Source organism: Salmo salar, chromosome 18, assembly GCF_965601325.2.
Source record: "Salmo salar chromosome 18, fSalSal1, whole genome shotgun sequence".
In the NCBI taxonomy this organism is placed as follows: Eukaryota; Metazoa; Chordata; class Actinopteri; order Salmoniformes; family Salmonidae; genus Salmo; species Salmo salar.
The window spans coordinates 67273053-67291779 of NC_138308.1; positions in this window are offsets into that span (position 1 = coordinate 67273053).

Sequence of the window (18727 nt, forward strand, 5' to 3'; positions counted from 1 at the left end):
AGTCCCATTGTCCTCTGATAGAGCACTTGCCAAAAGCGCTAATGTTTTTCAGCCAGTGGCTGGAATTACATCATTCAGCTTTTTCCCGCCTTCTGAGAGCCTATGGGAGCCGTAGGAAGTGTCATGTTACAGCAAAGATCCTCAGTTTTCATTAAAGAGAGCCAAGAAGACCAAGAACTTGTCAGACACGTCACTTCCTGTAAGGAATCTTCTCAGGTTTTTGCCTGCCATATGAGTTCAGTTATACTCACAGACACCATTCAAACAGTTTTAGAAACTTTAGGGTGTTTTCTATCCAAAGCCAATAAGTATATGCATATTCTAGTTTCTGGGCAGTAGTAATAACCAGATTAAATCGGGTACGTTTTTTATCCGGCCGTGCAAATACTGCCCCCTACTCCCAACAGGTTAATTAAAATCATGATGAACACTAACTCCGCTGCGCCTTGGTCTACTCTCTCTCCCGACAGCCGTTACAGACCACCATAGGAAAGGAAGACCCAGAGTTACCTTAACTGCAGAGGATGTTCATTAGAGTTACCAGCCTCAAAAATTGCAGCCCAAATAAATGCTTCACAGAGTTCAAGTAACAGACACATCTCAGCATCAACTGTTCAGAGGAGACTGTGTGAATCAGCCCTTTATGGTCGAATTGCTGAAAAGAAACTACTACTAAAGGACACAAATTAGAAGAAGAGACTTGCTTGGGCCAAGAAACACAAGCAATGGACATTAGACCAGTAGAGATCTGTCCTTTCATCTGATGAGTCCAAATTTGGGTCTTTTGATTCCAACTACCGTGTCTTTGTGAGACATAGAGTAGGTGAGCAGATGACGTCCACATGTGTGGTTCCCACCGTGAAGCATAGAGGAAGAGGTGTGATGGTGTGGGGTTGCTTTGCTGGTGACTGTCTGTGATTTAATTAGAATTCAAGGCACACTTAGCCAGCATGGCTACCATAGCATTCTGCAGCGATACGCCATCCCATCTGGTTTACGGTTAGTGCGACTATCATTTGTTTTTCAACAGGACAATGACCCAAAACACACCTCCAGGCAGTGTAAGGGCTATTTGACCAAGGAGAGTGATGGAGTGCTGCATCAGATGACCTGGCCTCCACACTCATCCAACCTCAACCCAATTGAGATGGTTTGGACTGCAGAGTGAAGGAAAAGCAGCCAACAAGTGCTCAGCATATGTGGGAACTCCTTCAAGACTGTTGGAAAAGCATTCCTCATGAAGCTGGTTGAGAGAATTTCAAGAGTGTGTAAAGCTGTCAGCAAGGCAAAGGGTGGCTACTTTGAAGAATCTCAAATATATTTTCATTTGTTTAATCTTACATCTAGACATTCCGCTAGCGGAACACCTGCTCCAATATCCAATGATAGGCGTGGCGCAAATTACAAATTCCTCAAAAATCCCAAAACTTCAATTTTCAAACATATGACTATTTTACACCATTTGAAAGACAAGACTCTCCTTTATCTAACCACACTGTCCGATTTCAAAAAGGCTTTACAGCGAAAGCAAAACATTAGATTATGTCAGCAGAGTACCCAGCCAGAAATAATCAGACACCCATTTTTCAAGCTAGCATATAATGTCACAAAAAACAAAACCACAGCTAAATGCAGCACTAACCTTTGATGATCTTCATCAGATGACACTCCTAGGACATTATGTTATACAATACATGCATGTTTTGTTCAATCAAGTTCATATTTATATCAAAAAACAGCTTTTTACATTAGCATGTGACGTTCAGAACTAGCATTCCCACCGAACACTTCCGGTGAATTTACTAAATTACTCACGATAAACGTTCACAAAAAATATAACAATTATTTTAAGAATTATAGATACAGAACTCCTTTATGCAATCGAGGTGTCCGATTTTAAAATAGCTTTTCGGTGAAAGCACATTTTGCAATATTCTGAGTAGATAGCCCGGCCATCATGGCTAGCTATTTTGACACCCAACAAGTTTGGTACTCACCAAACTCAGATTTACTATAAGAAAAATTGGATTACCTTTGCTGTTCTTCGTCAGAATGCACTCCCAGGACTTCTACTTCAATAACAAATGTTGGTTTGGTTCCAAATAATCCATAGTTATATCCAAATAGCGGCATTTTGTTCGTGCGTTCAAGACACTATCCGAAGGGTAGTGTACCGTACTTCGAAGCATGTCAAACGGGACGGACATCCAGCGAAAAATCCTATCCCCATTAGCATAACGAAATTTAATTTTTATTTTTTTTCAAATATAGTACTATGTTATATCGTTTTATAGATACACCTCTCCTGAATCGAACCACGTTGTCCGATTTCAAAAAGGCTTTACAGCAAAAGCAAAACTTTACATTATGTTAGAGGAGTATATCGTAAAAGTAGCCACAGCTATTTTCCGACCAACCACATGCATCACAAATAACCAAAAAACAGCTAAATGCAGCAGTAACCTTTGACAATCTTCATCAGATGACACCCTTAGGACATCATGTTACACAATACATGCATTCTTTTGTTCGATAAAGTTCATATTTATATATAAAAACAGCATTTTACATCGGCGCGTAATGTTGACTAACTATTTTCCCTCAAATGCATCCGGTGAAACAGCGCTACAATTTACTAAATTACTATTCGAAAACATTTTTAAAATGTAATATTGTCATTCTAAGATTTATAGATGAATATCTCTTGAAAGCACCTGTAATGCCAGATTTAACCTCTTGGGGCTATGTGGGACGCTAGCGTGGTGCACCCTATCAACAGCAGGTGCATTTCAAGAGCGGCAAATTTGAAACCAAATAAATGTCAAAATTCAAATTTTTCAAACATACAACTATCTTACACCCTTTGAAAGATAAACATCTCCTTAATCTAACCACGTTGTCCGATTTCAAAAAGGTTTTACGGCGAAAGCATAAAGTTAGATTATGTTAGGAGAGTACATTGACAATAGCTGTGTGTAATGTTTTGTCAATTCAAAGACAGGCGTCACCAAAACCATAAAACCAGCTAAAATGATGCACTAACCTTTGACAATCTCCATCAGATGACACTCCTAGGACATTATGTTAGACAATGCATGCATTTTTAGTTCTATCAAGTTCATATTTATATCCAAAAACAGCGTTTTACTATGGCGTTGATGTTCAGGAAATCGTTTCCCTTCAATAACCGGCAGTCAAGTCAGCACCACAAATTAAATAATTAAAATTAGAAAACATTGGTAAAATATTATATTGTCATTTAAAGAATTATAGATTTACATCTCTTGAACGCAATCGACTTGCCAGATTTAAAAATAACCTTACTGGGAAATCACACTTTGCAATAATCTGAGCACTGCGCCCAGAAAAATACGCTTTGCGATACAGACAAACGGCCATGTTGGAGAGATCTAAAATCGAAAATACTATGTAAATAATCCATTACCTTTGATTCTCTTCATCAGATGTCACTTCCAGGAATCCCAGGTCCATAACGAATGTAGTTTTGTTCAAAAAAGCTCATCATTCATGTCCAAAAAGCTCCGTGTTGTTAGCACATGATCTAAGCCCGCCGGACTTCACTTCATGAACGAGGGGAAAAAATATATTTACGTTCGTTCAAACATGTCAAACGTTGTATAGCATAAATCATTAGTGCCTTTTTTAACCAGAACATGAATAATATTCAAGGTGGACGAATGCATTCTCTTTTAAAACGTATTGGAACGAGGGTACCCAACATGACCTCGCGCGCCAGAGTCTAATCGGCCATCACCGTTCCAAGGCTCTTGTTCGGTCAGATCTCATAGTAGAAGACTCAAAACACTTTGTAAAGGCTGGTGACATCTAGTGGAAGCAATAGGAAGTGCCAAAACATTAATCAGCCCCTGTGTGTTTCAATGGCATAGGCTTAAAGGTAATTCAACACATCAGGTATCCACTTCCTGTCAGAAAATGTCTCAGGGTTTTGCCTGCCTAATGAGTTCTGTTATACTCACAGACACCATTCAAACAGTTTTAGAAACTGTAGGGTGTTTTCTATCCATATATAATAAGTATATGCATATTCTAGTTACTGGGTAGGATTAGTAACCAGATTAAATCGGGTACGTTTTTTTTATCCAGCCGTGAAAATACTGCCCCCTAGCCCCAACAGGTTAAAAATAACTTTACTGGGTAATCACACTTTGCGATAAAAGGGGATGCGATACTCAGAAAAATAGGCTACCGTTACAGGTCAGCGCCATCTTGGAACAATCGCATATCAAATCTAGTCTTGTATACTATTGTCAATAATCCCTTACCTTTGATTAACTTCATCAGAAAACACTTCTAGGAATCCCAGGTCCACAACAAATGTATTTTCGTTCGAAAAAGTTAATCCTTTATGTTCCAATAGCTTGTTCTTGTTAGCGCGTTCTGAAGGCTGCAGCAAAAGTTCCGCGTGCGCGGGACTCCACTTTCGAAAAAATGTTTTTTTTTAATTTATTTATGTTCGTTCAAACATGTCAAACGTTGTATAACATAAATCTTTAGGGCCTTTTTCAACCAGAGCTCCAATAAGATTCAAGGGGGACGATTGCATTGTGTTTCAAAACGTTTCGAAAGGGGAGGGTAGCCAGGGGCGCCGGCGTCATAATGGTGATGGCCCTCTCCGTGTGACCACGTTCCACTGCGTCTCATTCATTCAGTTTTCACAGTAGAAGGCTCAAATCACTTTGTAAAGACTGGGGAAATCTAGTGGAAGCAATAGGAAGTGCTCAATGAACCATTGCTCACTGTGTGAATAACAGGCAAAGTGATGAAGTTGAGTCCGCAATTCAGAATTCCACTTCCTGTTACGATCTGTCTCGGGGTTTTGACTGCCATATGAGTTCTGTTATACTCACAGACACCATTCAAACAGTTTTAGAAACTTTAGGGTGTTTTCTATCCACAAGTATTAATTATATGCATATCCTAGCTTCTGAGTTTGAGTAGCAGGCCGTTTAAAATGGGCACAAATTTTTTTCAAAAATCGCTGTAGCGCCCCCTATCCTAGGGGAACGACAAGAGGTTAAGTGTTTTGTCCAGTAGGTTTCCTTAAGGAGAAATGTTGCCCCTACTGCTATATCAAAGATAATAAATTAACAAAAGCACTATAGGAGTAGGAGGAGGATCTGATACTGTGAACCATCAGATCCTCCTCTCCGAGTTGGGTATCTCCGGCGCGGCTCACTCTTGGATTGCGTCCTACCTGACAGGTCGCTCCTACCAGGTGGCGTGGCGAGAATCCGTCTCCGCACCACGTGCTCTCACCACTGGTGTCCCCCAGGGCTCAGTTCAAGGCCCTCTCCTATTTTCGCTATACACCAAGTCACTTGGCTCTGTCATATCCTCACATGGTCTCTCCTATCATTGCTACGCAGACGACAAACAATTAATCTTCTTCTTTCCCCCTTCTGATAACCAGGTGGCGAATCGCATCTCTGCATGTCTGGCGGACATATCAGTGTGGATGACAGATCACCACCTCAAGCTGAACCTCGGCAAGACGGAGCTGCTCTTCCTCCCGGGGAAGGACTGCCCTTTCCATGATCTCGCCATCACGGTGGACAACTCCATTGTGTCCTCCTCCCAGAGTGCTAAGAGCCTCGGCGTGACCCTGGACAACACCCTGTTGTTCTCCGCTAACATCAAGGCGGTGACCCGATCCTGTAGGTTCATGCTCTACAACATTCGGAGAGTACGACCCTGCCTTACACAGGAAGCGGTGCAGGTCCTAATCCAGGCACTTGTCATCTCCCGTCTGGATTACTGCAACTCCCTGTTGGCGGGGCTCCCTACCTGTGCCATTAACCTGTCGGGGAACCTGGGACGCTTGCGTCCCACCCCAGTCAACAGCCAGTGGAATCGCGTCGCGAGGAATACAAATACCTCATAAATGCTATAACTTCAATTTCTCAAACATATGACTATTTTACACCATTTTATAAATACACCTCTCCTGAATTGAACCACGTTGTCCGATTTCAAAAAGGCTTTACCGCAAAAGCAAAACATTAGATTATGTTTGGAGAGTACCCAGCCAAAAATAATCACACTGCCATTTTCAAAGGAACTAGGATGCATCAATAATAGCCAAAACCCAGCTAAATGCAGCACTAACCTTTGACAATCTTCATCAGATGACACTCCTAGGACATCATGTTACACAATACATGCATTTTTTGTTCGATAAAGTTCATATTTATATATAAAAACAGCATTTTACATCGGCGAGTGACGTTCAGAAAATATTTTCCCTGATATGCTTCCGGTGATCAGCGCTACAATTTACAAAACTACTATTCGAAAACATTATTAAAATTTAATATTGTCATTCAAAGAATTATAGATTAACATCTCGTGAATGCAACCGCATTGCCAGATAAAAAAATAACTTTACTGGGAAATCACACTTTGCAATAAACGAGGTGCTATGCTCAGAAAAATAGGCTAGGCGATACAGGTTACCGCCATCTTGGAACCATCTAAAATCAAATATACTATTGTAAATATTCCCTTACCTTTGATTATCTTCATCAGAAGGCACTTCCAGGAATCCCAGGTCCACAACAAATGTAGTTTTGTTCGAAAAAGTTAATAATTTATGTCCCAATAGCTCCTTCTTGTTAGCGCGTTCCGAAGGCTACTCATAATGTACGAGGCGCGCGGGACTTGTCGTCACGAATGTGCAAAAAATATATATTTACATTCGTTCAAACATGTCAAACGATGTATAACATAAATCTTTAGGGCCTTTTCAATCAGAGATTCAATAATATTCAAGGCGGACGATTGCATTGTCTTACTAAACGTTTCGGAATGAAAGGGTACCCATGGGCGCCCGCATCATAGTAGTAATGGCCCTCCGCCTATGACCAACTTTGCAGGCCTCTCGTTCGGTCAGTTTCTACCGGAGAAGACTCAAACCACTTTGTAAAGACTGTTGACATCTATCCTATCTCACGGTGTGTTTCATAGGCAAAGTGTTGAAGGTGAGTCCACAAATCAGATTTCCACTTCCTGCATGGAATCTTCTCAGGTTTTGGCCTGCCATATGAGTTCTGTTATACTCACAGACACCATTCAAACAGTTTTAGAAACTTTAGAGTGTTTTCTATCCAAATCTACTAATTATATGCATATTCTAGTTACTGGGCAGGAGTAGTAACCAGATTAAATTGGGTACATTTTTTTATCCGGCCGTGCAAATACTGCCCCCTAGCCCCAATTAAACCCCTACAACTCTTCCAGAACGCCGCAGCCCGTCTGGTGTTCAACCTTCCCAAGTTCTCTCACGTCACCCCGCTCCTCCGCACACTCCACTGGCTTCCAGTTGAAGCTCGCATCTGCTACAAGACCATGGTGCTTGCCTACGGAGCTGTGAGGGGAACGGCACCTCCGTACCTTCAGGCTCTGATCAGGCCCTACAGCCAAACAAGGGCACTGCGTTCATCCACCTCTGGCCTGCTGGCCCCCCTACCTCTGCGGAAGCACAGTTCCCGCTCAGCCCAGTCAAAACTGTTCGCTGCTCTGGCACCCCAATGGTGGAACAAGCTCCCTCACGACGCCAGGACAGCGGCGTCAATCACCACCTTCCGGAGAAACCTGAAACCCCACCTCTTTAAGGAATACCTGGGATAGGATAAAGTAATCCTTCTAACCACCCCCCCCCCCCCCCCCCCACAAAAAAAGATATAGATGTACTATTGTAAAGTGGTTGTTCCACTGGATATCATAAGGTGAATGCACCAATTTGTAAGTCGCTCTGGATAAGAGCGTCTGCTAAATGATGTAAATGTAAATGTAAATATTGCATTCATGTCCGCAAAAACACTACAGTAAATATTATAGTATATTAGTCCACAAAAACAATAGAGTGCTGCTTTTTTTACTACAGTTTTTATATTATAGTAAATTGTAAATATTACAGTCATGTCTGCAACACTACCGTAAATACTACAGTGTTCACTGTAGTGTTTTTACTGACTATAGTACGCAAAAACACCACAGTGAATACTATAGAATTTATACCTATAGTATTTTTTCATGTGAGCTCATACCACTGTTTTCTGGTAATCTGTATTTGCCTTCCACAGTGGAAAAAAATGCTATCCATTGAGTGTCCTTATTTTCCTTGCCATTAAAGCTGAAATCAGAGCATGCGAAATAAAGGTCCATTGACTAAGAGGAGCCTTTGAAATCCATTTGCCCCTCTGTCTCTCTCGATCTGGGTTTGGGCTAAAAGGAAACCAATCATTTTGTTATCATCTACAATGACTTCCTGATCCATTCCTCCCTCTTTACCTCCCTCCATCCATCCCTCTCTTTCGCCCAGCTGAAAACTCTGCAGTTCCCCCTCCAGTCATTAATAACAGGCCTGGTCAAAAGCAAGTGAAGCTCCAGTCAACACTTGTTTCGCTCCTTTTTAACTGTTATTATAATAATCAGGCAAAGGGAAACATTAGCATTCAAAATATATATATTTGTTAATTTAGTCATAATTTATTTTATTACGTTATTTGAGAAGAGAGTGATATTGATGGCCTCTTGCGTAATGTGTCCAGTTGTAACGTGTGTCGTGTGTGGAGGACCAAGACGCAACAGGGAAGTGTATACTCATCTTCTTTTTTAATATTGAAGAAGGAGAAACAAATGAAACACGTATACAATTAACGGAAATGACACTAACAGTTCTGTAAGGTGATAAGCACAAAACAGAATACAACTACCCACAATCCACAATACAAACAAACCCCTAATTATAGGACTTTTAATCAGAAGCAACGAGGAGCCGCTGCTTCCAATTGAAGGTCATGAGCAAAACTGCACATAGAAACAGAGTGACTAGAATAAACATAGAAAATGCCCTAACATAGAACATATACCGAAACTCTAGACCACTCTAATCAAACACCCCTTGTCTATACACATAGACTAACAATCCCCGAAACATATAAACAAAATACCCCCTGCCACGTCCTGACCATACTAAACACTAACAAATAACACCTTTACAGGTCAGAACGTGACAGTACCCCCCTAACCGTCACCAACGATGCCTCTGCAACGCTCCCCCTTCCCGCATACTTGTCCCTACGGAGGTGGCTCTGGAGCGGAACGTATCCCTCGCTCCGCCACTTGCTCACCCCTCTTCTTGGCAGACTCTGGGGCGAGGTCCCTCTTTGTCGACCTCGGACTTGGGATCCTCGCTACGGGCGACTCTGGTTGCACTGGACTGTCGTGTGACTCTGGCCGTGGACTGTGGGCCACTTCTCTCTCGGGCATAGGTGCTGGACACTCGGGCTGAGGCACTGTTGTCGGGCACTCTGACTGAGACGCTGTTGTCTGCCACTCTGGGTTAGGCGCTGTCGCTGGGCACTCTGGGCGAGACGCTGTCGCTGTGCCATCTGGGCGAGGCGCGTGCACTGAAGGCCTGGTACGTGGGGCTGGCGTAGGGGACGCCGGACTAGCCCCACGTACCTCAGGGCTAGTGCTAGGGGCAAGAGTAGGACGAGTTAGGCTGGGCTGCCGCACTGGGAGCCTGGTGCGTGGTGCTGGCTTCGGGGGAGTCAGACTAGACACACGCACCTGTAGGCTTGTGCGGGGAGCAGGGATAGGTCGAGCTGGACTAGGCTGCCGCTCGGGAAGCCTGGTGCGCTGTGCTGGCTTCGGAGGTGCCAGACTGGATACACGCACCTGTAGGCTTGTGCGGGGAGCAAGAATAGGTCAAGCTGGACTGAGCTGCCGCTCCGGAAGCCTGGTGCACGGTGCTGGCTTCGGAGGAGCCAGACTGGAGACACCAACCTGTAGGCTTGTGCGGGGAGCCGGAATAGGTCGAGCTGGACTAGGCTGCCGCTCGGGAAGCCTGGTGCGCGGTGCTGACTTCGGAGGAGCCAGACTGGATACACGCACCTGTGGGCTTCTACGAGGAGCAGGAGTAGGATACACCGGGTCTTGGGTGAGTACTGGAAGTCTCGAGCTCACCTCCTGCACAACCCGTCCTGGCTGGATGGCAGTAGTAGCCCTGTACGTTCGGGGTGCTGGTACAGGGCGGACTGGGCTATGCAGGGGCCTGATGGTCGCCGTGCGTAGAGGAGGTGTCCTGTAGCCTGGACTTCGGAGGCGTACCGGTGGCCACACATATTGGGCTGGCATCCTCCTTCCAGACTGGATGCCCACTCTAGCACGGCCTTTGCTTGGGGCTGAGATCACACGCACCGGACTGTACGTGCGCATGGGCGATATCTTGCGTACCTCTTCGTACCTCGGCGCTCTCCACTCCATGTGCTCCCCATAATAAGCACGAGGTGTTGACTTCAGGGGCATCCTTTGCCCAGCCACCCACCCCATGTGCCCCCCCCCCCCCAAAAAAAAAAATATATTGGGGCTGCCTCTCAGGCTTCCTTGCTAGTCGTGTGCCAACGTACTTCTCCCGGTCCTCACCGTTCCTTCGCCACGGACCTTCTCCCGCCAGGATTTCCTCCCATGACCACGATTCCCTGTAATCCTCCTGCTTCCTTGGCTGCTCCCTCTTCTGTTGCTTGGTCCGGGTCTGGTGGGTAGTTCTGTAACGCGTGTCATGTGTGGAGGACCAAGACGCAACAGGGAAGTGTATACTCATCTTCTTTTTTTCAATATTGAAGAAGGAGAAACAAATGAAACACGTATCCAATTAACGGAAACGACACTAACAGTTCTGTCAGGTGATAAGCACAAAACAGAATACAACTACCCACAATCCACAATACAAACAAACCCCTAATTATAGGACCTTCAATCAGAAGCAACGAGAAGCCGCTGCTTCCAATTGAAGGTCAAGAACAAAACTGCACATAGAAGCAGAGTGACTAGAATAAACAGAAAATGCCCTAACATAGAACATATACCAAAACTCTAGACCACTCTAATCAAACACCCCTTGTCTATACACATAGAGTAACAATCCCCGAAACATATAAACAAAATACCCCCTGCCACGTCCTGACCATACTAAACACTAACAAATAACACCTTTACAGGTCAGAACGTGACACCAGTCCTATCTCTTGCCGTCGTCTTCTACCCAAATCCTTGAAATCTTTCAATATATTTTAGGTGTAAGGAATACTTACATGGTGCTTAACCTTATTACTTATCCAGATTGGCTATAACAAGCTAGTATTTCACGCAGCCTTGTCTAATGGTGCACTTAGGTTATAGCAATAATTACATTCCCAACTCAGGTCCTATAACAAAGTATCTCATTCAAATGAAATATGGATTTACTTAATAGCCTAGAATGCCAAGGGAATAAGGCATGTTAGACCTTGCTGTTTAACAGCACTAAAATGTTAGTTTTTTCTGTAGATGTTTCTTTGCCAGTATATGTTTCTTACTGTAGGTGGCACAACTTTCCTCTCCTTTTTTCCGATTTGTCTTTTCACGTCAATGAAATTAGTATTTCACTGAGTCCCTGGCATCTCGGGCTCTCAGATATGCCACAATCTCTTGATTTTCCTTTCCCTTAGAAGAGGAAACAAAATTATTAGTTCGGATCCGAGGTTAATCGACTCGCATCGTAATTTCCTAATTTACTGTTTTGAGCTGTTCTTAGAACCGCAATTTTTTTTGTTCGATTTTTTTTCAGAGGAAATAGAAAATAGAAAAGAAGAAAATATTATATGAAACTCAGTCAGGAGATGATAAGGGAAATTAATCAATCTAAATGAGAGAGGGAAGTAATTGCAAAGGTGTATGAAACTAAATTAAACATGAAAGATTTAACACAATGTTATATTTTAGCAGATTAGGTATAGAAGGTGTGAAGCTTTTTGGAGAATTACTTAAATTCCATTTCAAAACACATGCTATATAAAAATGTGAATATAAAAAGACTGCTTGAATGTGATGTATTTAAGCCTCTACCCCATTGACTGTATAGAGACTCAACAGTGCTCGCTCTCTCTCTGCTCTTGCACAGGTCACAACCAACTGTCACAGCATCGACAAAGTTCATGTGTGATCTGTAGCGAGCTCAACCTCCTTTCTCCCTCTCTGAGATCCTATCTTTGACATAACATAGACAAGCATGCCCCCGTAGACTGAGCTGGGCGCTGCTACACCATTCGTGAACCAAACCTGCCAGTGGACCGGAGATGCCAGGGTGGCCGTGGTTGACCCATTATGGTTTTGCTCCTGTCACGAAAAACTGACAGTATCCCCTGTTCGGGGGGCCATGACAACCAAACCTGTGCCATGCCATCACCCTTGCCCTCGTCTGTGGGACATGGGGCTCTGTCTTTGCTCTGAGTTGTCTGTTTGACGCTTCCCCCGCTGTTCTGAAGGACCAAATAGGAACGCGCCTCTACAAGGCAGACGTCACACTGTCAACACAGTGTATCCAACAGGAGACACCAAAGGTGTTTTTGAATCATTATCATATTTCCTATCTGATGCCTCTTCACCTCTCGCCTTTTCATCATTGTGGAATACAATGAAATGGATACTATTTCACCTTTGCGGAATACGTTTGAGAGGGTGAGTGGAACACGTGGGTGGTTAGAGAGTTCAAAGTTCATGGTGGAGTCGTACAAGAGCCTGTGCCCCTGCCTCCTCACTGACAGGGTTAGGTGGAAAAATGCTACAGAGGTCACGTAGCAATAGATGCACTGAGACCTAAAGTGTTGGTCTTCATCTTTGGCTTCAGTGTGGGATATCTGTCAGAATCTGTGACTGTGAAGATTCCTATTACCATTAAACCACAAAACCAGTGTGCCATCATCTCTCCATCCCTACTAAAATCAAGTCCCTGTTGATGTACTGTACACTGACACCTCGGCCAAATCACTCTTTTTCAGGGCTAGTCTGTCTGCTTGAATGCAAGGGAAAAGAAGCAGTATGTTCTGTCAGATATTACTTTATGACAGAAATCCAGACAAATGTGTGTGTGTGTGTGTGTGTGTGTGTGTGTGTGTGTGTGTGTGTGTGTGTGTGTGTGTGTGTGTGTGTGTGTGTGTGTGTGTGTGTGTGTGTGTGTGTGTGTGTGTGTGTGTGTGTGTGTGTGTGTGTGTGTGTGTGCGTGTGTATGTGTGTGCGCGCGTGCATGTATGAGGGGTGGGAAAAATACTGTACAGGAAAAAGTACCACAGTTGAAAAATGTTCTCACCTCTTGGAGCTGCTGCGGTGTCAGATTCTTCACCCCGGGACTTCGGAGCACTTAACTCCGCTCTGTCGTGATTCCTCCAATTACGGGTGACAGCATCCCATCGGCGTAGGAGGTGGATCACCCCTGGAAGTGCCAGGCAGAATACGAAGCGACCACAACATTAATAATTCAATGGAGGTGCATTCATATTCCGCAGCTAACCACCACACATTGGGCCCCATTAGAGAGATCTAAGGCAACGGCGGCTCGGTGCTCGATACCTCCCGACTTTGTTTTATTACAAAGTGACGCCAATGAATGCTTTTAGTTCATTATCTGTGTTTGAGGATAGAGGATGGGCTACTAAACTAAACTCTGTGAAAGTATTCCAGGTTTTCAGAGCTCCGAGCCAGTCATCAAGGTTTGAAGTGTTTTGTTTAGCTATTTTTCATCCCGGTTGACGTAGTTGTTGTCGTGGTTGGTGTTTTCGTGATTATTACTAGTCACATGTTCTGTAAGCATTATTGTAGGTGTTCTTAAAGTCTTTATAACAGCTATGTAACACATTATAACAGTTGTTATGAGTAATGGCATAAGATGTTATAAAACTAGTTTTAATGGGTGTTATAGATGACTGTTCATCCTGTTGTCAAATGCTCTAATTATCTTAATACCACAGGATGAGATGAGAGTATCATAAAACCATTCAGGATCTCCAAGAAACATGGGCAAATGGGAGTACAGATGTAGGATCTTTTTTATTTAGACATTTATTTTTGCAACAAACTTAACAATAAACAGCTCTGGGGCACAACAGCATTTGTGACAGCTGTGAAAAAAAGTAAATAGTGTAGTTAGTCAGGTAGCTAGTGGGTTGAGCCACTGACGTTATCGTCCTGTTCGGTCTTGCGCCCTCTTGGGCTTGTGTGGTGGGGGAGATCGTCATTGGCTATACTCTGCCTTGTCTCAGCGTAGTAAGTTGGTGGTCTGTTGATATTCCTCTGGTAGTTAGGGGGCTGTGCTTTTGCGAAGTGGGTGGGGTTATATCTTGCCTGGTTGGTCCTGTCCAGAGGTATCGTCGGACGGGGTGTCCCCCAACACACCCCTATCTCAGTCTCTAGTATCATGCTGCAATAGTCTATGTGCCAGGGGGCTAGGGTCAGTCTGTTATATCTGGTGTCCTGTGTGAATTTAAGTATGCTCCCTCTAATTCTCTCTCTCCCTTCCTTCCCGGAGGACCTGAGACCTAGGATCATGCATCTAGGCATGTTATTTAAGAACAAATTCTTATTTACAATGATGGCCTACACCGGACGACGCTGGGCCAATTGAGCGCCGCCCAATCACGGCCAGTTGTGATACAGCCTGGATTCGAACCAGGGTGTCTGTAGTGACACCTCTAGCACTGAGATGCAGTGCCTTAGACTGCTGCTCCACTCAGGAGCCCACATTTATTGAGAGCCCTGCTCTACACAGTCCAAAAAAAGGGTTTTACAGTAATTTGAAAGTATTGCCACTAGCTAGCTAACCATTCATTGACCCGTAGGGCCATGGCATGAGCACAAGCAGCCCCACTGTGCCCCCATCGATGCATAGCTAGGTAGAGCGAACCTGTGATATGCTTAACACCCTGGCCGTCCTGAAATCTAAGCTAGATGCCCTCAATCTCACACAGATAATCATGGAACCCACCAGGTACAACCCTAAATCCATAAACACGGGCACCCTAATAGATGTCATCCTAACCAACCTGCCCTCTAAATACACCTCCGCTGTCTTCAACCAGGATCTCAGCGATAACAAACTCATTGCCTGCGTCCGTAATGGGTCCGCGGTTAAACGACCACCACTCATCACTGTCAAACGCTCCCTAAAACACTTCAGCGAGCAGGTGTTTCTAATCGACCTGGCCCGGGTATCCTGGAAGGATATTGACCTCATTCCGTCAGTAGAGGATGCCTGGTTATTCTTTAAATGGCTTTCCTCACCATCTTAAATAAGCATGCCCTATTCAAAAAATATAGAACTAAGAACAGTTAACCTGTTGGGGGTAGGGGGCAGTATTTACACGGCCGGATAAAAAACGTACCCGATTTAATCTGGTTATTACTACTGCCCAGAAACTAGAATATGCATATAATTATTGGCTTTGGATAGAAAACACCCTAAAGTTTCTAAAACTGTTTGAATGGTGTCTGTGAGTATAACAGAACTCATATGGCAGGCAAAAACCTGAGAAGATTCTGTACAGGAAGTGCCCTCTCTGACCATTCCTTGAGCTTCTTGACTCTGTTTATTGAAGACTGAGGATCTTTGCTGTAGGCTCTCAGAAGGCGGGAAAAAGCTGAATGATGTAATTCCAGCCACTGGCTGAAAAACATTAGCGCTTTTGGCAAGTGCTCTATCAGAGGACAATGGGCTGAGGCGCGTGCACGAGTCGACCCCATGTTTTATTTTCTTTCGTCTTTGAACCTAAACACGCTTTCCCGGTCGGAATATTATCGTTTTTTTACAAGAAAAATGGCATAAAAATTGATTTTATACAGCGGTTGACATGCTTCGAAGTATGGTAATGGAATATTTAGATTTTTTTTGTCACGAAATGCGTTGTGCGCGTCACCCTTCTTTACCATTCGGATAGTGTCTTGAACGCACGAACAAAACAGAGGATATTTGGATATAACTATGGATTATTTTGAACCAAACCAACATTTGTTATTGAAGTAGAAGTCCTGGGAGTGCATTCTGACGAAGACAGCAAAGGTAATAAAATTTTTCTTATAGTAAATCTGATATTGGTGAGTGCTAAACTTGGTGGGTGTCTAAATAGCTAGCCCTGTGATGCCGGCTATCTACTGAGAATATTGCAAAATGTGCTTTCACCGAAAAGCTATTTTAAAATCGGTCACCGCGATTGCATAAAGGAGTTCTGTATCTATAATTCTTAAAATAATTGTTATGTTTTTTGTGAACGTTTATTGTGAGTAATTTAGTAAATTCACCGGAAGTTTGCGGGGGGTATGCTAGTTCTGAACGTCACATGCTAATGTAAAAAGCTGGTTTTTGATATAAATATGAACTTGATTGAACAAAACATGCATGTATTGTATAACATAATGTCCTAGGGTTGTCATCTGATGAAGATCATCAAAGGTTAGTGCTGCATTTAGCTGTGGTTTGGGTTTATGTGACATTATATGCTAGCTTGAAAAATGGGTGTCTGATTATTTCTGGCTGGGTACTCTGCTGACATAATCTAATGTTTTGCTTTCGTTGTAAAGCCTTTTTGAAATCGGACAGTGTGGTTAGATTAACGAGAGTCTTGTCTTTAAAATGGTGTAAAATAGTCATATGTTTGAGAAATTGAAGTAATAGCATTTCTAAGGTATTTGAATAACGCGCCACGGGATTCAACTGGCTGTTGAGTAGGTGTAATCCCGTGGCGCGGGATTACGCAAGCGTCCCACCTAGCCCATAGAGGTTAATATATTCATTAATATATTTAGTATAGTTTAATCTAAAAAGGATCACTTTTTTATATTTAACAATTTATAAAAATGTAATTCACTGATTAGAATTAGAATGGCCTCCACTAAGTCAGAGGGACAATGATCTTATATGAACAACATGTTGACAAGATGGGTTATGACAGGAGTCAACTTAGGTGATAGAGTGAGATCATTGGAGTGGACACTGCATGGCGAGACAAACCTGAATAGAGTGAGAACAGGTGTCTTCATACCTACAAGTACAAAGCAGACACAAGTATCCACTTATCCTTGCACTGATTTGAGTTAAGTACCTTGTACAAGCCTTCACAGCCCCTGGTCACAAGTACATTCCCCTAACTATTAGTTCCCACTCTTTACAAAGATATCACCAAGAAACACCTACTTCTTCTGTCATGTCAGACCTGAGAAAGAGAATAGATGAGCACACTGGTGTCACGGAAGTACGAGATTAGTGGGGAAAAGCCCTGTTTTGCCGTGAACAAACAGAATAAGTAATTTAGTCTTCCCAGTTTCATCTCGATGGGAAGTTGGAGTGGATTTTATGAAATATCTCGCTTGGTAAGAGATAAAAACCCACCTTGGTCGCATTGGCGAAAATCTGATATCAACTTTGGAGGGGACAATTACATGAAATTTTCTCAAGAGCAATTCCTGAGGGGGACACCAAAAGTAGTGCTGTAACACATAGCCTACATTGTAATATGGTAAATGTATATTGAGGAACCAAAGAAATAAGGTGTTTGCCGTACTCCTAACTACCGGTACCCAAAACTACACAACTAATCACAACAACAATACCATTGCCTTTAACAAATCTTAGTTCAGTCACCAGTTTAAGTTGAGAGTGGGGGTATCATGGCATTTTCCAATTATGTTCCTATTTTACAAGTCAAAAAAATTGAGAACCTTTCATAATGTTGACAAACAAAGACTCAACAAACTTATCTGAGACTCCCTGTCTCTGCCAGTCTGTCCCTGCATATCTGTCCCCAACTCTGCTGTCTGTGTGCCATCTGTTGCCTGCTCTGCCTAATGACATCATTGTGAAACATTTCCATTAGAATTTCATTTCTTTCTTATGAACATTTTATCAACTAGTCTTTGAGATATTAGGCTACTAGGGTTCTTACTATGCGTTTTGGTGTACTGAAAAATACTCTGATGTCCGTCTTTTATTTTTCTGCCATTTTTCTACCTGGCTGGCTGGCTGGCTGGCTACACACACAGTGTGTAGGTTATTTACAGTAGGAGATGGGCTTCTATCATCTTCAATCATTCTATTTGGGCTTCGATCTAAAAGGTAGCTAGCAAATGTGAAACGGATTAAAATGACAAGAGTTGACAGCTGTATGAGTTCACCATTTACACAACATATGCTGCAACCTTTTGTAATTTTAATAGTTTGTTTCATATTGGCTGGCTTCCAACAATAGCTGAATTTGCAAAGCTAGCGAGCACCAATTCAGTTTCAGTGGTGTTTGCTATAATCTTTTCTACCCGGGTTAAAAAAAGGTGAAATAAAATAAATTAATAAAAGTTCACTTGCGACAATTTAGCTTTTGCAACGAGACCATTAAATATATTTAAGACAATGGTAGAAGAGAGTGTAGTTCTGTTCAGTTTGGATTTCAGTTTATCGCTAACCTTATCACAGGGACTTTGAAGCACTAACTTACATCATCTGCATGCTGATTCCATCTTTGACGACGCCACATAAATGGAATAGGTACTAGCTAGCTTAATAGTTCATATTTGCGCGCTAGCTCTGCATATTCAGCTAGTGTGTGTGCGCGATTGACTGGATTAACCTCACGTCAGTTACGTTCATTGAGTGCCTTTCAGACAGTAGATACGACCTCTCTGTTACCTAGCAAGCTAAGGAACTGGCAGTGGATCAAACCATTGTGAGGCAAAGGGTGGGGTGGTTGCAATCTTTTGAAACTTAAAAACGCGCTATTAAGTGTCTATAATCAGCACAATTGCTTTCATTGCGTATTATTAATATTATTTAAATTACATAGTTATGTTTCAGTGATATATTGGGGGGGGACAAATCATATTTTTC